Here is a 23,914-nt window from a genome sequence, read left to right on the forward strand (position 1 = left end):
AGCCTTTCATTCCAACTACTTTCTTTTCTTAACATGAAATTCACTTTGACCTTCCTAAATAATAATTCCTAGTATCTGGAAGAGGGCAGGGGAGGATGATATAATGAATGTCACAAAGTATTGGACAGGCAAGGTTGGGGGTGAGGGAATGCCCACCTAGAATGTTAAATTTAGCTAAATTTATATTATGAGGGCAAAATACAGACATATTTAGTTTAAACAAAATTAAATGCAATCTTTTTCAACCAACTTTCTCTACAAGATATTATAGAGAAATTTCTTCAGGTTGGAGGAAAATTATAGTACATGAAAATTTGTATGTACATAAAGGAATATGCAGACTTGGAAACGATAAATATCTATGTAAATAAGACAAGCATTTTAGAATTCTATTTAAAATATAATTAACGGTTTAAAGGAGCAGTTCTCAAACACTTTTGTCTCATCATAGCTTTGAGGTTGTGAAAATTACTGTGGATCCAGATAATTTGTTGATGTGGTTTATATCTACTAAGAGTTTCTGTACTCAAAATTAAAACTGAAGTATTAATTAATAATATCTATTAATGAAAATATTTATTTATTAATTTAATTAAAAACTAGTAATAACCCCATTTCATATTAACAAAAATAATATCTTTTTAAGAAAGTAACTACATTTTTCAAAAGAGAAAAACAATTAGTGAGTAGAATGGCATTTTAAAAAATATTTTCCAAACTCTTTAGTGCCAGACTTAATAAGGAACAGCTAAAGCATAATGTGTGCTTTTGCATTCAGTCTGTTGCAATATTGTAAATCATGTAGCCTTTGAAAAACTCCCCTTCTGAGATAATGAGAATGAAAAAGTAAGCAGTGTCCTATAATTGTGAAAATAGTTTCAACCTCATGTATACCCTGAAAAGATCTTGTGAACCACAGGAGACTCCAGACTGCACTTTTAGAACTACTTGTTTGAAGCAAAAATAATAGGAGTGTACTTTGAAGTTTATGACATATGTAGAAATAAAATATATGAACACATTAGCATATAGGTTGAAAGGAAAAAGTAAAAGTAAATTTTGTATGATTCTTATGCTTTACCTGGGGCTCTATAAGATAATTTAGAAGTAACCTATGATAAGCTAAATATGTAAATTGAAATGCCTAGAGCAATTATTAGAATAAATAAATAAAACAAATTTAACAAATAATCTAAAAGTGGAGAATATTAAAATATAACATTAAAAATAATCATTTAATCTTAAAGAAGACAGGAAAGAAGAAAATATGAATACATGGCACATATAGAAAATAAACAACAAAATGTTAATCATGTGCCAAAAATATCATAAATTGCATTAAATGTAATGGTTCATAATCAATGACTTAAGCTTCTACATTAAAAAGCTAGAAAAAGAAGGAAAGATCAAGTTTGACCAAAATAAATATAAGTAAGGAAATAATAAGAGTTTAAACAACAAAATAGAAAACAAAGCAATAGCATGGAAAATCAATAAATCCCAAAGCTTGATCTTTTGGATCAGTAAAATTTAAAAATTCTAATTACACTGACAAAGGAAAAAAGAGAAGTCAAAATATTACTAAGATCAGAAATGAAAGATGGACTATTTCTAAAGGAAAGAAATCCTTTAGAAATTAGAATAATGTTAAAATAAGTGCGATGTGATGCTGAAAATGTAAATTCTGTTGATTTGGGGTGAAGAGTTCTGTAGATGTCTATTAGGTCCATTTGCTCCAGAACTGAGTTGAAGTCCTGAAATCCTTGTTAATTTTCTGTGTCATTGATTGTTCTAATATTGACAGAGGGGTGTTAAAGTCTCCCACTATTATTGTGTGGGAGTCTAAGTCTCTTTGTAGGTCTCTAAGAACTTGCTTTATGAATCTGGGTGCTCCTATATTGGGTGGAAATATATTTAGGATAGTTAGCTCTTCTTGTTGCATTGATCCCTTTACCATTTTGTCATGCGCTTCTTTGTCTTTTTTGATCTTTTAGTTTAAAGTCTGTTTTATCAGAGACAAAGACTGCAGTCTCTGCTTTTTTCTTTCCTTTCCATTTGCTTGGTAAATACTATTTCATCCCTTTATTTTGAACCTATGTGTATCTTTGCACGTGAGATATGTCTCCTGAATACAGCACACCAGTGGGTCTTGACTCTTTATCCAATTTGCCAGTCTATGCCATTTAATTGGGGCATTTAGCCCATTTACATTTAAGGTTAATATTGTTATGTATGAATTTGATCCTACCATTATGATGCTAGCTGGTTATTTTGCCCATTAGTTGATAGGTCTTTCATAGTGTCGATGGCCTTTACAATTTGGAATGCTTTTGCAGTGGCTGGTACCGGTTTTTCCTTTCCATATTCAGTGGTTCCTTCAGGAGGATTTTTAAGGCAGGCCTTGTGGTGACTAACTATCTCAGCATTTGCTTGTCTGTAAAGAATTTTATTTCTCCTTTGCTTGTGAAGCTTAGTTTGGCAGGATATGAAATTCTGGGTTGACACATTGCCATGTATGTACCTATGCAACAATTCTGCATGATCTGCACATGTACCCCAGAATCTAAAGTACAATTGTGTGTGTGTGTGTGTGTGTGTGTGTGTGTATATATATATATATATATATATATATATTTTAAATGAAATTCTGGGTTGAAAATCCTTTTTTTGAGAATGTTGAATATTGACCCCCACTCTCATCTGGATTGTAGGGTCTTGGCAGAGAGATCTGCTGTTAGTCTGATGGGCTTCCCTTTGTGGGTAACCTGACCTTTCTCTCTGGCTGCCCTTAACATATTTTCCTTCATTTCAACCTTGATGAATCTGATAATTATGTGTCTTGGGGCTGCTGTTCTCAAGGAGTATCTTTGTGGTGCTCTCTATATTTCCTGAATTTGAATGTTGGCCTGTCTTTCTAAATTGGGGAAGTCCTCCTGGATAATATGCTGAAGAGTGTTTTCCAGTTTGATTCTATTCTCCCCATCACTTTCAGGTACATGAATCAAATGTAGGTTTGGTCTTTTCACATAGTCCCATATTTCTTGAAAGCTTCATTTGTTCCTTTTTATTCTTTTTTCCTCTAATCCTGTCTTCAGGCTTTATTTCACTAAGTTGATCTGCAATCTCTGATATCCTTTCTTCTGCTTGATTGATTTGGCTGCTGATACTTGTGTATGCTTCATGAAGTTCTCATGCTGTAATTTCAGCTCCATCAGGTCATTTATGTTCTTCTCTAAACTGGTTATTCTAGTTAGCAATTCCTTTAACCTTTTTTCAAAGTTCTTAGCTTCCTGCATTGGGTTAGAACATGTACCTTTAGCTAGGAGGAGTTTGTTATTACCCATTACTGAAGTCTGTTTCTGTTAATTTGTCAAACTCATTCTCCATCCAGCTTTGTTTCCTTGCTGGTGAGGAGTTGTGATGCATTGGAGAAGAGGCATTCTGGTTTTTGGAATTTTCAAACTTTTTGTACTGATTTTTCCTCATCTTTGTGGATTTATCTACCTTGGGTCTTTGATGTAGGTGACTTCAGATGGGGTTTCTGTGTGGATGTACTTTTCGTTGATGTAATTCCTTTCTGTCAGTTTTCCTTCTAACAGTCAGGCCTCTCTGCTGCAGGTCTGCTGTAGTTTGCTGCAGGTCTACCCCAGACCCTGTTTGTTTGGGTATCACCAGCAGAGGCTGCAGAACAGCAAAGATTGCTGCTTGTTCCTTCCTCTGGAAGCTTCATTCCAGAGGGGCAGCTGCCAGATGCCAGCCTGAGCTCTCCTGTATGAGGTGTCTGTCTAGACCCTGCTGGGAGGTGTCTCCCAGTCAGGAGGCATGGGGGTCAGGGACCTACTTGAGGAAGCAGTCTGTCCACATAATTGAAAGTAAAACATTCCTCAGCAAATGCAAAAGAATGGAGATCATAATAGTCTCTCAGACCACAGTGCAATCAAATTAGAGCTCAGGATTAAGAAACTCGCTCAAAACTACACAACTACATGGAAACTGAACAGTGTGCTCCTGAATGACAACTGGGTAAATGAAGGCAGAAATAAAGAAGTTCTTTGAAACCAATGAGACACAATTACCAGAATCTCTGGGACACGGGTAAAGCAATGTTTAGAGGGAAATTTATAGCACTATGTCCCCACAGGAGAAAGCAGTAAAGATCTAAAATTGACACCCTAAGATGACAATTAAAAGAACTAGAGAAGCAAAAGCAAACAAACTCAAAAGCTAGCAGAAGACAAGAAATAACTAAGATCAGATAAGAACTGAAGGAGATAGAGACAAAAAAAATCTTTCAAAAAAATCAATGAATTCAGTAGCTGGTTTTCTGAAAAGATTAGCAAAATAGACTACTAACCAGACTAATATGGAAGAATGAAAGAAGAATCAAATAGACACAATAAAAAATGATAAAGGGGATATCACCACTGATCCCACAAAAATACAAACTACCATCAGAGAATACTGTAAAAACCTCTATGAAAATAACTAGAAAATCTAGAAGAAATGGATAAATTCTTGGATGCATACACCCTCCCAAGGCTAAACCAGGAAGAAGTTGAATCCCTGAATAGACCAATAACAAGTTCTGAAATTGAGGCAGAAATTAATAGCTTAACAACCAAAAAAAGCCCAGGACCAGACAGATCCACAGCCAAATTCTACCAGAGGTAAAAAGAGGAGCTGGTACCATTCCTTCTGAAACTACTCCAAACAATAGAAGAAGAGGGACTTTCCCTAACACGTTCTATGAGGTCAGCATCATCCTGATACCAAAACCTGGCAGAGACACAACAAAAAAAGACACTTTCAGGCCAATGTCCTTGATAAACATGGATGGAAATATCCTGAATAAAATACTGCAAACCAAATCCAGCAGCACATCAAAGAGCTTATCCACCATGATCAAGTCAGCTTCATCCCTGGGATGAAAGTCTGGTTCAACATACATGAGTCAATAAACATAATCCATAACATAAATAGAACCAATGACAAAAACCATATGATTATCTTAATAGATGCAGGAAAGACCTTTGATAAAATCCAACATCCCTTCATGCTAAAAGCTCTCAATAAACTAAGTATTGATGGAATATATCTAATAAGAGCTATTAAACCCACAGCCAATATCATACTAAATGGGAAAAAGTTAGAAGCATTCACTTTCAAAACTGGCACAAGACAAGGATGCTCTCTCTCACCACTCCTATTCAACATAGTATTGGACATTATGGTCAGGGCAATCAGGCAAGAGAAAGAAATAAAGGGCGTTCAATTAGGAAGAAAGAATAAATCAAATTGTCTCTGTTTTCAGATGACATGATTGTATATTTAGAAAACCCCACTGTCTCAGCCCCAAATCTCCTTAAACTGATCAGCAACTTCAGCAAAGTCTCAGGAGACAAAATCAATGTGCAGAAATCACAAGCATTACTATACATCAATAACAGACAATCAGAGAGCCAAATCATGCGTGAATTCCCATTCATAATTGCTACAGAGAGAATTAAATACCTAGGAATACAACTTACAAGAGATATGAAGGATCTCTTCAAAGAGAACTAGAAACCATTGCTCAAGGAAATAAAAGAGGACACAAACAAATGGAAAAACATTCCATGCTCATGGATAGGAAGAATCGATATCATGAAAATGACCATACTGCCCAAAGTAATTTATAGATTCAATGTATCTCCATCAAGCTACCATTGACTTTCTTCACAGAATTAGAAAAAACTACTTTAATTTTCACGTAGAACTAAAAAAGAGCCCATATAGTCAAGACAATTCTAAGCAAAAAGAACAAAGTTGGAGGCATCATGCTACCTGACTTCAAAGTATATTACAGTAACCAAAACTTGATGGTACTGGTACCAAAACAGACATATAGACGAATGGAACAGATCAGAGTCCTCAGAAGTAATGCCGCACATCTACCACCATCTGATCTTTGACAAATCTAACAAAAACAAGTGATGGGGAAATGATTCCCTATTTAATAAATGGTGGTGTGAAAACTGGCTAGCCATATGCAGAAAACTGATACTGTACCCCTTCCTTACAACTTATACAAAAATTAATTCAAGATGGATTAAAGACTTAAATATAAGACATAAAAACATAAAAACCCTAGAAGAAAACCTAAGCAATACCATTCAGGACATAGACATGGGTAAAGACTTTATGACTAAACCACCAAAAGCAATGGCAACAAAAGCCAAAATTGACAAATGGAATCTAATTAAACTAAAGAGTTCTGCACAGCAAAAGAAACTATCATCAGGGTGAACAGACAACTTACAGAATGAAAGAAACTTTGCAATCTATCTATCCAACAAAGGGCAAAAATCCAGAACCTACAAAGAACATAAAAAATGTACAAGAAAAAAAAAACCCCATCAAAAAGTGGGCAAAGGATATAAACAGACACTTCTCAAAAGAATACATTTATGCGACCAGCAAACACATGAAAAGAACTCATCATCACTGGTCATTAGAGAAATGCAAATCAAAACCACAATGATATACGATCTCACACCAGTTAGAGTTGCAATCATTAAAAAGTCAGGAAAAACCAGATGCTAGAGAAGATGGGGAGAAATAGGAATGCTTTTCCACTGTCGGTGGGAGTGTAAATTACTTCAACTATTGTGGAAAACAGTGTGGTGATTCCTCAAAAATCTGGAATCAGAAATACCATTTGACTCAGCAATCCCATTACTGGCTATATACCCAAAGGATTATAAATCATTCTACTATAAAGACACATGCACATGTATGTTTTTTGGGGCACTGTTCCCAATAGCAATTGCAACCAACCCAAATGCCCATTAGTGATAGACTGGTAAAGAAAATGTGGCACATATACACCATGGAATATGATGCAGCCATGAAAAAGGATGAGTTTATGTCTTTTGCAGGCACATGGATGAAGCTGGAAATCATCATTCTCAGCAAACTAACAAAAGAACAGAAAACCGAACACCATATGTTCTCATTCATAAGTGGGAGTTGAACAATAAGAATGTGGACACAGGGAGGGGAATATCACACACTGGGGCCTGTTGGGCGGTGGGGGGATTGGTGAGGGATAACATCAGGAGAAATACCTAATGTAGATGACAGGAGGATAGATGCAGCCAACCACCATGGCATGTGTATACCTATGTAACAAACCTGCACGTTCTGCACAGGTACCCCAGAACTTAAAAGTATAATAAAAAATAAATCAATAGCAGTTATCAGTGGGTGTATGGACCCACATAGAGCCTTTATCTATGATGCTGTAGAAATTATTACCATTTTCAACCATGATTACAGAATTCAGGATTCAGTGACAGACTGAGGATCATAAGAGATTGCCATTATTGCTCTGTGGCTCACTTCTGCTCCAGGTGATACTAAGATTGGTGACCCAGGGTTGGTAGACTCAGTACCTTCCCTGTCAGAGGCCCTGGAACCCTGGAACACTGTGGGCTTTGAATCACTGACAAACCCTTTGGCCTTATTTTGCTAATCTTTTATGCTGCCCCTGCAGACTCATCTTTTCAAAAGTTTCTCAATTCTAAATATATTACCTTAAAAATGGCAACAGATGTAGTACCAGGTATAAAACCAAAGGAAAACCCAAAAGAAGAAAATATGTTTTAACAACTGAATAATAAGAAAACACTTCTTAGAACTATTTTTCTAAAGCCCGGAGCAGAGAGAGAGAGAGGCAAAAGTTAGATGAGTATTGAATGAGTATTTAGAAACTGGCTTGGAGTTATCTACAGCAATAGAAGTCAAAAAGCAGCTGCATTCAGGAGGAATACTGAGTGGAGAGGAGCACCCAGGCACCCTCAGGGTGCAGGAAATGTTCTATAGGGACATATGCACATAAATATATAGGCTCAGTTGAGATGCACACTTATCAGTGCAGTTCCCTCTACGCATGCTTCTCTCAGTAAACAAGCACAAAACTGCACCTGATAGAATTAATTTTGTTAAAGATGCTGAATGAGAGAACGCAAAATTAGATTTGGAAATATTTTATTGTCCTGTAAGAACCTTCTATAGTTAAAACAGATCTAAAATAAATTGGAGTAAAGAACAAAGAGGCTTTGCTTAATCACAGAGCTCACTGGTCATGTGAGATCAAATTTAATGAGAAGGGAAATAAAGCAATTTCCCATCAATGGAAGTCCCCATCACCCAGTCCTGGAGTTCTCCTGAAAGGAATAGCAATGACCTGCTGAATCCTCAAACACCATGGCCCTGAGCATGCTGTGTTTGTCTTTATTTTTGACAGCTACACACTATCTCATGGCAGATGACACCACTTAATCCAGGCATCCCACATGGAGGCTGTATGTACTGGCAGATTTTTAATTACCAGGACCACTATGGATCATACAACAACTTGGAAGCTAGCTCTCTTTTCGAGCATCGACACCCATCAATCTCTCCCCTTTACCTAATGCTGCAGTCAAAAGAAATATGCAAAGCAGCAGCAAATTAAAGAAGACGAAAATCTGAACCACTGCCAGGCTCTCTCCATATAAGTGGGTTTCTTTGTTCTCCTTATAAGGCAAGATAATGAAGGAATTTTAACTAAGAGGGTTGGCTAACTTTATTGTAAACTAATAATATAATGACTGATTCGGGCATAGACTGCTTTGATGGTGCATGATAGAGTGTTGAAGCCCTGGGCTGGGTACATTGTGAAGGTCCTACAATGAAACAAGACTAAATATTCTAAGCGAGGAATTTACAGCTATTACAAGGAAAAGGAGAACCATGTTTAGGGGAGGAACAGATGAACTTAAAATCTCAATGACTCAATAAAATAGAAAACTATTTCTTGCTCCTGGAAAGTACAATGAGCATGCTTATTTTTGTGGGCCCACTCAGGAGCCCATACCATGGGAAGCTCAACCTGTGTACCAACTGGATCCCCAGGTTACCCACAGCCTGGTGACCTCTCAGCTGGTTAGGGGAGAGACAGAGTGGAGGGTGTGTCTGGTGGGCTTTGAGTGCCAGGCCTGTAAGCAGTATAAATCATATCCGTCCACAGCCAACTGGCTAGAAGTCAGTCATGTGGCAGCATCTAGATAAAAGTGGCCAGCAAAAATAGTTGTACTATGGAAGAGATTCATGAGTCTTTGGTGGCCTGAGAGCTGTTTCCACCACAGACAACAGAAGCACCATTGGAAAATAATATTCAAGACCATTAATGCAGTAAGTTACTTCAATGGGTCCAAATTAGAAAATGCTTGCCTTTGGTGTTTTAGTCATGAAGTCCTTGCCTATGCCTTTGTCTTGAATGGTATTGCCTAGGTTTCCTTCTAGGACTTTTATAGCATTAGGTCTTATATTTAAATCTTTAATCCATCTGGAGTTAATTTTTGTATAAAGTGTAAGGAAGGTGTCCAGTTTCAGCTTTCTGCACATGGCTAGCCAGTTTTCCCAACATCATTTATTATACAGAGAATCCTTTCCCCATTGCTTGTTTTTGTCAGGTTTGTCAAAGATCAAATGGTTGTAGGTGTGTGGCATTACTTCTGAGGCTTCTGTTCTGTTCCAGTTGTCTATATCTCTGTTTTGGTACCAGTACCACGCTATTTTGATTACTGTAGCCTTGTAGTATAGTTTGAAGTCAGGTAGTGTGATGCCTCCAGCTTTGTTCTTTTTGCTTAGGATTGTCTTGGCTATGAGGGCTCTTTTTTGGTTCCATATGAAGTTTAAGGTGGTTTTTTTCAGTTCTGTGAAGAAGGTCAATGGTAGCTTGATGGGGATAGCATTGAATCTATAAATTATTTTGGGCAGTATGGCCATTTTCACAATATTGATTCTTTCTAACCATGAGTATGGAATGTTTTTCCATCTGTTTATGTCCTCTCTTATTTCCTTGAGCAGTGGTTTGTAGTTCTTGAAGAGGTCCTTCACATCCTTTGTTTGTTGTGTTCCTAGGTATTTTATTCTCTTTGCAGTAACTGTGAATGGGAGTCTGCTCATGATTGCCTTGACATCAAAATATCCAAAGCAATTGGATTCAATTATTCAAAAATAATCTACTAGAAAGACTTGCCTTTGAAATAAAATAATTCCCTCTTTAAAGGTAGAGCAGTAAGCAATGTCTAAAAGGACTCAAATATATAAATTGAGAAAATGGAGTAAAGGTCAATAATTCTTAATTAGGGAGAGTTCTTAATTCAGGTATTAATTAATTTCTATATGAGAGTGAGTGTGTGAAAATTTTAAAGCATAAAATTTAAAGTATATGTTTTATTTGAATGTAGTATACAAAATTTACACAAATCAGAAGTGCTCACCTCAATAAATTTTCACACAATGAACACAACTATAAAACCAGTGCCCGGATCAAGAGAAAAAAAATGTTCCAAATGCCCATCAATGATAGACTGGACAAAGAAAATGTGGTATATATACACCATGGAATACTACACAGCCATAAAAAATGATGAGTTCGTGTCCCTTTTAGGGACTTGCATGAATCTGGAAACCATCATTCTCAGCAAACTGACTCAAGAAGAGAAAGCCAAGCACTGTATGTTCTCACTCATAGGTGAGTGTTGAACAACGAGAACACGTGGACTCAGGGAGAGGAGCATCACACACAGGGGACAGTTGGGGAGGGGAGGGGAGAGACAGTGGGGGGCGGGGAGGGAGGAGAGTGTGGGGAGGGATAGCATGAGGAGAAATGCCAGATATAGTATCCACCTAAAGTAAAATAAATAAATTATTTTTTAAAAAAGTTGAAGTGCCACCCTTAAGCCCTATTCTCCCCCACACCAATCACAGTGCCAAATGAAGTTAACTACTGTCTTAGCTACAAGTATTTCAGGGTAGTTCGACCTGATTGTGAATGGTATATGAATGGTGTCATACAGTGTGTACCCTTTTATCAAATTTGTTTTCCTCAACATTATGTTTATCAGATTTATTTATGCTATAGCATATGGTAGTGATGATGAAAGAATATTCCATCACTACTTCTAAAGATTTAGCAATAGAATATTCTGTGAACTATTTTTAATAGTTCCTAGAATTTTATGTATACTCTTCTCTTTCTTTGGGATTTTTCTCTCCAACTTCCACATAACCCTGTATTCTCACATATTTCACCTAAGCCTTAATCCCTCATCTAATGATAAATACCTAAATTTATTGCGCAGATACTAAGTACAGGGCCCTGAGATATGGAGACTGATGAATATAGTTTCTAGGTGCTTCTTCCTTAGCCTCTTTTGAAGTTGGGTGTGGCCCTATTGCTAAATTTCAGCTAATGGCAAGTGAGTCTACATGATATCGAGACTTGCAGAAATGACCCAATCCAACCTCTCTCAATTGATTCCTTACATTGATTCCTTCCAATTACCATACATGGGCATTCTGGAAGCCACCTGCTCAAGATGATGAAGGCACAAGAAAGAAGAAGGCTAGGCTCCTAAATCACTGCTCAAAGGAAAATTTTCTGCCAGCCAGGAACACTGAATCTGGGATTTATGTAACTAAGCAGCAATAGCCTTATATTTAGTTTTGAGATATTATACACACAGGGTTTTGGATTTGTTCTGCTCTGCTTGAAGTATACATATATGCTTATTTTATCTACTATAGCAGCTGGAGTCGCCTTGATAAGTTTACCTGCTGGAGGCACAAATGGCTATCTGTCCGTTGACATCTCCCCCACAGGTTTCACAGGGTCCTGAAGCTTGGCAGGTCCAAAATTGAGCCTGTTTCTCTTGCCTATCCCAACTCTATTGCACCCTCTCTGTTTCATGCTGTATTAGTTCATTCCAAGTTGCTATAAAGAAATATCCTAAACTGGGTTATTTATAAAAGAAAGAGTTTTAGTTGACTCACAGTTTCACATGGCTAGGGAGGCCTCAAGAAACTTAAAATCATGGCAGAAGATAAAGGGGGAGGCAAGCACCTTTTTCACAAGCCAGCAGGAGAGAAAAGAATGAAAGGGGAACTTCCAAACACATAAAACCATTAGCTCTTGTGAGAACTCACTATCATTAGAACAGCATGAGGGAAACCGCCCCCATGATCCAATCACCACCCTCCCTCATCCCATGGGGATTGCAGGTCCCTTTCTCAACAGGAGATCAGAATTCAAGGTATGATTTGGGTGGGGACACAGAGCGAAGCCATATCGTTGTCTCTGTGGCCTCTCCTAAATCTCATGTATTTTCACATTCAAAGTCAATCACACCTTCCCAACAGACCTCCAAAGTCTTAACTCATTTTAGCATTAACTCAAAAGTCCACTATCCCTTCAGCTTCAGCTTCTGACACTTTTTCCAGGCACCCCACTCTGAATGCCCGGCTTCAGGATTACTGACTCAGTCCTGGGCCTCTGCTGTGCTAGTGGGTATGTCCTAATGTGGTTTACCTGTAGGCTTTGCTTATTCTGTGTTCTCTGCCTGGCACACTCTGCATCATTTTATGAGCCCCTGGGGCATCTACTCAGAGCTACCCTTTACCAATATCTCCTTCCTTAAGGGGAAGCCAAGGTGCTTTGGACCAAATTGTCTGTTCCCAAAATTCATACTTTGAAGCCCTAACCCTCAAAGTGATGGTATTTAGAGGTAGGGCCCATGGGAGGGACAAGGATTAGGTGAGTTCATGAAGGTGGGCACCCCCACAATGGGATTTATAAAGAGAAGATGTGATGAGTTAATAATGGGATTTGAGATGAGACAGAAAGACCAAATCTCTCTCCTTCCTCTATAAGGAAACACAATGAGAAGGCTGCACTGGCAAGCCAGGAGCAGAGCCCTCACCAGGAGCAGCCCTACCAGCACTCTGACCCTGAACTTCCAGCCTCCAGAACTAGGAAGAATACGCTTCTTTTGCTTAAGCCCCCAGCCTATGTATTTTGTTATGGCAGCCTGAGCTGGGCCTAGAATGGTGCCTAGAATATAATGAATTCTTTGTGAACATTTGACTTTTATTTCTCTTAGGTATTTATATTCTATTTTTTGTCACACTTTCACATTGGAATTTGAGACACTATTAAAAAGCTAAGCCAGGACAATATGTTTGATGTTATTATTAACTTGGAGAAAATGCTCTTTATTTGCATTGTTATTATTTTTCAGGGCCTCTTACTTACAGAGGTTGTCAGGGGAACATTCAGCACAGCACGCCTGACTCCACTGAACTCTGAGTTAACGGACCCTGAATGAGACTTCGTACATGAAGTACCTTCTACCTTGGAAACAAGATGATAGACATATTAATAGCACACTTACAGCTTTTGAAGCTGAGGATTCAGGTCAAGTTAATTGCTTCAAAAACCCAGTCATTTAACCTACAGGAAAACAATCACATTGGTAGTAGCAGTCTTAAATATAGTTGTGTTTACTTTAAGACTTTAGATAGTGTTTTTATACAAGATGAAGAGAAACTCATGACAAATACAATGGCAGTGAAGATTAAACATCAGTAAAAGAAAAAGCACATGCAAGAGAGAACAAAAACAGTAATAACCAATTAAATCAGATCCAGGAGAAAGTCAGCTATATATTCTCACTGGAACTGAAACAAAAATCTGAAGATGATGTAATGAAGTTAAGAGGTCGTCAATAGCTGAATGCATCCTAGGCCACTTAGAAAACCAGAAACTCTCAGCCATAGGAGAATATGGATACCATTTTTCTTTTCTTTCTTTCTTTCTTTTTTTTTTTTTTTTTTTTAAGAACAAAACAAGTTTATTTGGATTTGGGACTCTGAACAGTTCTGTGTCTATTACCTTTGGCTCCAACTTTGGTACCTATTTCTTCCTCTGCTCCGTGAACTGTGCCTCTCCAGACTCTCTGATATGCGTCTGTGAGACTTCTTCCCCTGGTGACTACTCCTGCTCCTCCTGGATTCCCCGTTTCTTCTGTCGGAGCGGTCTGGACTTGCGTTTCTCCTTCCCCGCAGCCTGCTGTCGTATTCGTCCTGGTCGCCCACCCTCTCCCTCCTCTCAGAGCTCTTGCCAGAGGAGGAGCCAGTCCCATCTGGAGACCTGCAGACGTCTCTATTCACTTCCCAGAGTTCATTATTGGGACTTCTGAACACACGAAGAAAGTTGCCGTGTTTTCCTCTCGGATGTTGTCGTATTTCAAATAAACCACAAATCGCCATTCTCCACGGGGTCACGGGGTCACAGGGTCACGGGGCAGAATTCGCACTGAAGCCGTCGCCTGGAACACCATCGTCCGTTAAACAGAGAAAGGGCAGCTTGGCACGCTCGTTCTGACTGGTACTGAACCTCACCTCGTTGCCCCTCAGGTGAGGTTCCAAACTGCAGCTGACCTTGAACTGAATCACTTTCCCCACATTCTTGAACTCGGGCAACACGTCCCCATAGACATCTAGGAACTGCTGGTAGGTTTCTTCCTCGCTGTCCTCCAGGCTGGCGTCAGGGTCACAGTCATCCCTCCCGCGCTGCTCCATCCCAAACGTTGTGAACATGGCCTTAACAAGAAGGGTAGGACCGGACGTTGGGAAATTATGCTCACATGAACATCTATCTCCAAATCTGCAAGCTCCTGCCCTACCGTAGAAGGGACAAGTCGCTCAATCCTTCTCCATGACTCTGAAATCCACGGGTGGTTCTGGGTTTTGCCCGGTGGAGCCATTTTCCAACTTTTTCAGCCTGATCCGGCATCTTCAGCTCTCTTTGTTCTCCTGTCGTTTCTGCTCCTCCTCTTCTTTCTCTCTCCTTTGTTCTTCTTCCCATTGTTCCTTTAATGTTCTCTCTTGTTCTTCTTGCCGTTTGCTAGCTGCCTCTTCCTTCTCCTTTATTCTGAATTCTTGTTGTGCCTTCTGCTCTCTCAGCAACCACTCTTCATGTAATCTTTGCCTCTTTCTTTCCAATAGCTTCTCTTCTCCTAGTTGTTCTTCAATAAAACCCTCCCCTTCCCCTTCCCCCCTCCCCCCTCCCCCTCCACCATCCCCCTGCTCCTCCCCTCCACCATCCCCCTGCTCCTCCCCTTCCCCCTCCCCCCTCCCCCTCCTCCTCCCATCCCCCTCTTCTCCCTCCTTCCCCTTCCCCTCCCCCTTCTGTGAGAGTCCAGAGTCTCTCAGTCCAGCAAGTTCCTGCTGACATTTCTTTCTCCTTCTTCAGGGCGGCCCTATACTTTTTGTGGCATGGTTTCTCTGGAAACGTCACCTCGGGCGCAGCCATCTTGCCGGCTCCTGGATGCCGTTTCATTACCAAACATGAGGAGAGCAAGGAAACCAGAATGGGTCACAAGATCTCATCCTTGAAAAGGTACCCACGGGAGATGTGGATGTCCCTTGTCAGGAAACAATCAGTACTAGCCTATTTCAGGTGTATAAAATGAGAATTCTGCCACAAACTTCTTGAACCAGAGACAGTAGATATATTCAGCCTCTGGATAGCCTACATTAGAAAGAGCAGAGATTAATCCCATCACCTTACTTCTCTAACAAAAATGTCATCATATTGTGCGACCCCGGCTGTGGGACCCCGACCCATGGAGGAAGGCGCCCAATAAGCTCGAGGCAGGACACGAGGTACTCGGTACCAACTTTATTGGGATCTCCGGGCGACTCAAGCGGGAAGGGAGGAATCGCACGCGCTTGTTTTGTTCGGTCGGTTTTATAGGGACTGAGGGCCTGGGGCGGTAGGAAGGCTGATCTGGCAGGTAGCGATTGGCCAGGTTGGTTGCTGGGCAGAAAAGCGGTAGGAGAGCTGATCTAGCGATTGGCTGGGTTGGTTGCTGGGCAGAAAACCTGCCGGGTGGGAGCTTGTGGGATGGGAGGCTACGGGGGCGGATGGTGATTGGCTCGGGGGGTTGCTGGGCGGAAAGGTTGCTGGCCTCGGGCCGGGCTAGGATAGAGTGAGATAAGGGACCCTCCCTGCGGGGGAGGAAGGGCCTCCTTTATTGGGAATTAGGCCTTTTCCGCATGACTGGGGAACGAGGCCAAAAGTTCTCTACCAGACATTCCCAACTCCTTAAAGAGGAAAAAGGGCAGTGGCAGTCTTTCTGGCTACTTCCTGCTGACTTTGGGGCGGCAAAAGGGAGAGGGTAGGAGTTTAGGCCGTCTGGAGAGGGGTATAACGGTATTTCGGCCGATGGAGGTTAGGCATCGGTTGGAGCATCACTTGATGGATGGTGACTCTAGTAAGCTCTAGTGAGCTCTTGGAACTGCTTTTGAAGAAACTGGAAGAGACAGGGTAAGAAAAAACAGAATTAGGCAGAGGCCGAGAATGGGTCCAAGAAGAGGAAGGAGGTAGGGGAAAAGTTCATTAAGTCCGCTCCACAGAGGGTTATCCTGAAGAGCCTTCCGTCGTTTGGCCAAGTTCTCCTGGAGAGTTGTGATTTTGTCCCTGACGGTGTCCGACCGGTTGGTAAGGCGAGGCACAGGCCTCCTTTTTCGGCCGTGAGCAGGTCCAGACCTCGGCGGTTCTGTAAGATGACTTCTGCAAGGGAATTAAGCTGGTCCTGGACAACTTGAATGGTAAATGAGAACAGATTAACATAATTAATTACTTGACGAGAGAGTTAGGTTTTGGTAAGTTTAAGAGATAGAGGGCCAGTAGGGGTGGCCCTCCAGCTGGGAGGGGTGCCATGGAGAGCCTTTTTAACCCGTGAAAGGTGAATCCAGGATGAGACCTCAGCTATTTTAATGGCAGAAGGGGTGGTGAGGATGACCGTGTATGGGCCTTCCCACCTTGGAGTGAGAGGTTTTGGGGTGAGATTTTTAATGAGAACCGAGTCTCCAGGGGAAATTGCTGGGGGGTTTTCAGAAGATTGTGTGGGATGAGGAAGAGAGACATTGGCGTGCTCACGAAGAAGGCTTCGGAGAAGGGTGAAATAGGGGAGGTATCCTTCTAAAGGAGCAGCGTCAGGAGGTGGTGGGGTTGAGAGCAGAAAAGGGCGACCGTACAGCAGCTCAAATGGGCTAAGCTGTGAAGGGCCCCGAGGGCTGGCTCTTAGTCTGGTGAGGGCGATGGGAAGCAGAGTAACCCAGGATTGGTGGAGCTCAAGCATTAGTTTAGTTAAATGTTCTTTGAGGAGGCCATTGGCTCTCTCCACCTTACCCGAGGACTGTGGGTGATAAGCCGCGTGTAGTTTCCACTGGATTCCTAGGGAAGTGCAAACACTGTTAGTAACTTTGGAAATAAAGGCTGGACCATTGTCAGATTGTATGGTGGCTGGCAATCCGAAGCGCGGAATGATGTCTTGGATAAGATGAGTGGCCACCGTTCCTGTAGACTCTGACGCTGTAGGGTAAGCCTCAATCCAGCCTGAAAAGGTATCAACAATGGTTAACAGATACCGATACCGTTTATGTTTTGGCATATGGGTGAAGTCGATTTGCCAGTCTTGGCCGGGGAGGAATCCCCGTAATTGATGGAGATGTTTGTGGGGGTGACAGGACCCCTGCGGGTTAACTTTGGCACAGGTGAGACATTCTGCATGGACCTCATGGATGGTTTGAGAAAGGCCGTCCGGATGTAGAAGTGGACTAAGGAAGTGGAGCAGGGCCTTAGGCCCAATGTGAAGAGAGTTATGAATATCCCGGATTATCTGGGTTTGCTGCTGTTTTGGGAGAATGAGAAGGTTGTGCTTAAAGGCTCATTCGTCTTTGAACGTCACTCCTGGGGTGCTTTGGAGAGTTTGTTTTTCTAGGTCTGAGTAACATGGTTTGTATGACCTGGACAGGAAATAGAGGCAGGCAGGGGGCGGGTGATTTTTTTGCCGTGTCCTTTGCCACTCTATCCACCAAGGCGTTACCCATAGCCACTGTGGAGCTAATGGTTTGATGTCCCCTACAGTGGATGATGGCAACTTTGCTAGGGAGTTGGACAGCCTGAATAAGGTCAGCAATAAGTTTCCCATTTAGAACAGGGGTGCCCTTAGTAGTGAGGAAACCCCGTTCCTTCCAGATCATACAATGGGAGTGGGCTATGAGAAAGGCATATTTGGAGTCCGTGTAGATGTTAACTTCCTTGCCTCTAGACCATATTAGAGCTCGAGTAAGTGCCACCAGTTCAGCCTGTTGTGAGGTGGTCCCTAAGGGCAGGGAGTGGGTCTCAATAATGTCAGTTTGTGTAACCACAGCATAGGCGGCTGTTCGGGGACCGGAGGGGTGTGGGATGGAACTGCCATTGACAAGGTGAGGGCCAACAGCAGAGGTTGAGACTGTAGATCAAAGCGGGGTGTTTGTGTCTCGGCTAGTAATTCTGGACAATGGTGTTCTGACACAGGGCTCGTTGGGCAAGGAAAAAGGGTGGCAGGGTTTAGGGTGGGGCAGTGTGAAAGTGTGATGTTGGGGTTCTTAATAAAAAGCAGATGTATTAATTGAACTCTGGATGGTCCCAGGTGAGGTAGAGATCAGTGTGTAAGAAGTTCAGTAAGCTTATGGGTGGAGAACACCCGAAGTGGAAGCTGCAGATTAATTTTAAGGGCCTCAGTGGTGAGGGTAGCCGCTGCGGCTAAGGCACGGAGACAAGGCTGCCACCCCCTCTCAGTGGGGTCTAGTTGTTTGGACAGGTAGGCTAGAGGTAGAAGAGTGCCTCCTACTGGTTGTGCTAGGACCCCTATTGCGGTATGAGATTTCTCATCTGTATACAGATGAAAGGGCAGGTTGGGGTTGGGCAAAGCCAGGCTGGTGGATGCACATAGAACTTTAAGGAGTGCCCGGAAGGCCTGATTAACTGTACCCTGGGAAGAGAGCGGTCCCGTAGGGGTTTCGGTTGCGGCCTGATATAGGGGCTTGGCTAAGATGGCATAATTAGGGACCCAGTGGCGGAAGAACCCAACTAGTCCCAAAAAGGAAAGTATTTCCTGAGCTGACTGTGGGGCCTGGAGGGCCTTAAGAGCCTGTACCTGATCGACCGTGATGGATTTTTTCCCAGGCGTGAGCTGTAAGCCTAGGTAGGTGACCGAAGATGAGGCTACCTGGGCCTTGTTAGGGGACACTTGATACCCCTTGTCATGTAGGAAATTGAGGAGGATGGTGGTGGCCCATATACATTTGGGGTGACTGGGGGAGCAGACCAGTAAATCATCTACATATTGGAGGACAGAAGAGGGTGTGAGGTTACAGTTGAGTAGGTCCGAGGCTAGCGCTTGCCCAAACAAGTGGGGGCTGTCCCGGAATCCCTGGGGGAGGACTGGCCACGTGAGCTGCTGGGAAACGCCTGTGAGGGGATCATCCCAAGTGAAGGCAAAGATAAAGTATGAGCTTGGGTCGAGAGGAATGGTAAAAAAAAAGCATCCTTAAGATCTAAAACTGAGAAGTATGTGGTGTCTGGAGGGACATGGGAGAGTAGCGTATAGGGGTTTGGAACGGCTGGGTGTATAGGTATGACTGCCTCATTAATGAGACGTAAGTTCTGAGCTAACCTATATTGTCCCGAAGGTTTGCGGACAGGAAGGATGGGGGTATTGCATGGGGAATTGGTGGGGATTAAAAGGCCTCGACTTTTGAGCTGTTCAATTATAGGGTGGAGTCCGAGGCAATGGGCTTTGGAGATGGGGAATTGGGGACGAGATAAGAACCTGGGAACGGATTCCTTGAGGAAAATTTTAACAGGCCGATGGTGGCGGCCACGGTGGGGCTGTTGATATTCCAGACTTGGGGATTTGCTTTAGGGAGTAGTGTGGCCAAATCCGCTGTGGGTGTGTGCTCTGGGACATGTGCCAAAAGAAGGAGGTTACACTGGGCAGTGGGGGAGAGGGTAATATTGGCATTTAGCTTGGAGAGAATGTCCCATCCTAGTAAGGGCACTGGACAGGCTGGAATTACCAGGAAGGAGTGTGTAAACGGAATAGAGCCATAAGAGCATGTGAGTGGCAGAGTTTGGCTAGGGGCTTGGGGGGTTCCGTCAACTCCCACGACTGAGACCTGGGAAGGGATAATGGGGCCCGAAAAAGAGGGGAGGACAGAAAAGGTAGCCCCCGTGTCCAGTAAGAAGGAGACACTTTTACCCGCTACCTGTAGAGTGACCCTAGGCTCAGCGAGGGTAACTGGGGTTAAAGAGCCAGGGCCCCACTAATTGTCCAACAGGCCCATTAAATGGGGAAGTGGAGACTCCCCAGAGGTGGACTCCTGACTTACAGGCATCTCCTATCCGGGGACGGCCGTCGACTGCTTCCGCCCGGTGTGCTGGTTTTGAGGAACCGGTACCCTGGGGAAGTTAGGACAGTCTGATTTTCAGTGTCCCTCGAGTTGGCAAATAGGGCAAGGCTTCGTTGGGGCCTGTGGCTGGGGGCAGGCCCTAGACCAGTGACCCTCCTTCCCGCACTTAAAGCAGGCCCCCGGGGGGGTGCGGCATTCAGATTTGAGCCTTTGGGGCCCCGCAGGCTGCAGGGCTGCCGCTAGGGCCTGAGTTTGAAGTGTCACCTTCTGCTTTAGGCGGGCTTGGCGTGCAGCTTCCACCGTATCCTCTCGGGCATTGAAGACTTTAAAGGCCGTTTTTACCAGATCTTGGATGGGAGTCTCGGGACCCTCCTCCGCCTTTTTTAAGCTTCCTCCTTATATCAGCCGCTGACTGGGAGATAAAGTGGGTGGCTAGGACTGTAGCTCCTGCTAAGGAGGCCGGATCTAGCCGGGTATGGAGGATCATAGCATTAGTCAAGCAGTCAAGAAAGGCAGCTGGGTTTTCATCGGGTCCCTGGGTTATTTCCCTTAACCTATCGTAATTGACAACCTTTTGGGCTGCACTTTGCATGCCCGCCAGGAGGCACTGTAGCATTTGGTCTCGACGGCAGTGGCCATCCTGACCGTCCTGATAATCCCAGTTAGGGTTGGCCTCAGGGACTGCTGCCGCACCTACTGGCATCTGGTTGTTAGTCAGATGTATCTGATTAGCGTATTCCCGGGCTGCTGTAAAAATCCGGTCACACTCGTCTAGGGTAAGGGTGGAGGATAGGATTACAAATGTGTCATGCCAGGTTAAATCATATGCCTGAGTAAGGTAGCGGAATTCTTTGGTGTAAGTAGTAGGATTGGTGGAGACAGATCCTAGGCGTTTCTTAATGGCTGACAGATCAGAGAGGGAGAAGGGAACGTGCACTCGGATAATACCCTCTGCTCCGGCCACCTCGCGGAGGGGGCAAAGGAGGGAGGCTTCATCGCTAGGAGCACTGCGCAAGCTGGTGTGTGCACTAACGGGAGAGGCTAGGTTGGATTCAGGAGATGGAGGAACTGGGGGGGATTGTTGCACCTTTATTATTACCCTTATTATTACTACTGTCATTACTACAATCTTTATCATTACTACCTTTAGCATCATCACCTTTACCATTACAATCATTACCATCATTACCATTACCATAACCTTCATTATGATCACCACCACTTTTACCATTACCACCATCGCCTCCATTATCACCTACAACATACTACCATCACCTTCATCACCTTCATTATACCTTCATCATACCTTCATCATCATTACCACTTGATGATGGATAGGAAGAGGAAACAAAGTAGCCAAGTTGAGTAGAGAAGTCAGACAAAAGCTGACTGAAGGATTTTTAAAGAGAAAGTAAGATTTAGAGTGTAGAGGAATGGTAAAGAAGGCATTTTTTCTTTTCTTTATGGAAAGCCCTAGTTTGGGTAGGTTTTTGGGCTAGGCATCTTAATGGCAACTTGGTGTCTAAGTGGGACTTCTGGTTCCCCATAGTTTACTTTTGTGGGTCAGTCGGAGGCGAGGAAGGGATAGGAACAATACTATACCCAACATGGGCAGAAGAGTTCCTTTCCCGGAGGGGGTGGCTGAGAGAACCTACAAGCTACAATGATTAATGCAACGATGATAATAAAGAGGAGAGCAAAAAGAGACAGGGCTAGGACTGTCTGCCACATGGCAAAATTAGAGGCTACAATAAAGACAGCACTACATAAAAGCATTAGTCAAGCAGTCAAGAAAGGCAGCTGGGTTTTCATCGGACAAAGGGTGGGTGACCCCAGATGGGAGACCAGCCTGATGCCTTCCCGGCCACGTCCCTGTGGAACTGCGGGTTGAGGCCCACACAAGTCCCGTAGCTGTTAGGCCATGGGACTACACATAAACTTACTCACTCACTCACACCAGAATTAGGAAGAAAGGAGAAAAATAGAGTTAAAGTAGAAAGCGGGAGATGGTAGAGTTAAAAATAGAAAGCTGCTGCCATCTTAAGGGTGCGGTCTCCAAAGGAGGAGGCGCGGAGGGAGTGGGGGAAGGGCGAGGCGAGGCCTCTGAGGCAGGAACTGCAGAGGGAGTGGGGGAAGGGCGAGGCGAGGCCTCTGAGGCAGGAAGTGCAGGGGGAGGAGACAGATGTTCAGGCAGCTCTTCCTGTGTTGAGTAAGGTGGGGGAGAGGTAATGGAGATAGTGGAGGAGGTGTTGCGAGGGACCTGAGCTAAAAGAACCTGATGAGTAGAGCAAGTGGAACAAAGGTCCGGGTGGGTACGGAGATCCCAAAAAGCCTGTACATAAGGCACCTCGCGATCTTTGCCTGTACGGCGGCAGAAATTGTCAAGGTCACGAAGGATGTTGAAATCGAAAGTGCCAGTCGGGGGCCAATGTGACTGGTTATCGAGCTGGTACTGAGGCCATGCCGCTTGAGACAAGAAAATAAGTTTCTTTCGCCTCAAGGTTTGCGAGTATCCCAATTTGGAGAAGTTTCGCAATAAACACCCAAGAGGGGTGTTAAGGGGTATTTTGGACTCCGCGTTCCCCATGGCGTGCGCAGCAGTGGTTCCCTGCCAACGGCTGGGTAGATGCAGGAAGAGGCGTCCCCCTAGCACTGCAGATACCCAGAGAATTAGCGGAGGGAATAGTCAGAGAGGGCATCCCCTGTCTGGCAGTTCCCAGAAGGGCTCCTGGAGCCGGAACGGAGGACCTTCCTCGGGTCGGCCGACGCTAGGCGAGGGGTCCAGAGAGTTGGGAGGGACTACTGTGCACACCACGTGGAAGGAGAGGTAAGAAGAAAAAAATGAACTTACCTTATTCGGAGTGTAGAGATGTCGAATCCAAAAGGGTCGCCGGAGGAGGGGGCTGCGGCCAGGCCGGCAGCCCGCGCTCCCGGGTTTTGGCACCACTTGTGCGACCCCAGCTGTGGGACCCCGACCCACGGAGGAAGGCACTCAATAAGCTCGAGGCAGGACGCGAGGTACTCGGTACCAACTTTATTGGGATCTCCGGGTGACTCAAGCGGGAAGGGAGGAATCACGTGCGCTTGCTTTGTTCGGTCAGTTTTATAGGGACTGATGGCCTGGGGCAGTAGGAAGGCTGATCTGGCAGGTAGCGATTGGCCAGGTTGGTTGCTGGGCAGAAAAGCAGTAGGAGAGCTGATCTAGCGATTGGCTGGGTTGGTTGCTGGGCAGAAAACCTGCCGAGCGGGAGCTTGTGGGATGGGAGGCTATGGGGGTGGATGGTGATTGGCTCGGGGGGTTGCTGGGCAGAAAGGTTGCTGGCCTCGGGCCGGGCCAGGATAGAGTGAGAAAAGGGACCCTCCCTGCAGGGGAGGAAGGGCCTCCTTTATTGGGAATTAGGCCTTTTCCGCATGACTGGGGAACGAGGCCAAAAGTTCTCTACCAGACACATATGAAAAGAAGTAAAGAGAAAAATTCTCCAAACTGAGATTCCCTGTAATTTTTCTTTTTTCTTTTTTTTTTTTTTTTTTAATTTGAGACAGAGTCTTGCTCTGTTGCCAGGCACCAGGCTGGAGTGCAGTGGCACAATCTCAGCTCACTGCAATCTCTGCCTCCTGGGTTCAAGCAATTCTCCTGCCTCAGCCTCCCTAGTAGCTGGGACTACAGGCCCACGCCACCACGCCCAGCTAATTTGTGCATTTTTTAGTAGAGACCATCATCACCATGTTGGCCAGGATGGTCTTGATCTCTTGACCTCGTGATCCGCCCGCCTCAGCCTCCCAAAGTGCTTGGATTACA

General features: G+C 43.7%; 1 pseudogene; it reads right to left on the bottom strand.

The window, feature by feature from the left end:
- The window catches only part of LOC105732984 (U2 small nuclear ribonucleoprotein auxiliary factor 35 kDa subunit-related protein 2-like), a 50,952-nt pseudogene extending 35,768 nt beyond the window's left edge, over positions 1-15,184 (bottom strand).
- Positions 15,185-23,914: the final 8,730 nt, after the last annotated feature.

The sequence above is a fragment of the Aotus nancymaae genome, unplaced genomic scaffold (genome assembly GCF_030222135.1).
Source record: "Aotus nancymaae isolate 86718 unplaced genomic scaffold, 86718_ANA_hifiasm-v0.15.2.pri h1tg000014l, whole genome shotgun sequence".
Classification (NCBI taxonomy): domain Eukaryota; kingdom Metazoa; phylum Chordata; class Mammalia; order Primates; family Aotidae; genus Aotus; species Aotus nancymaae.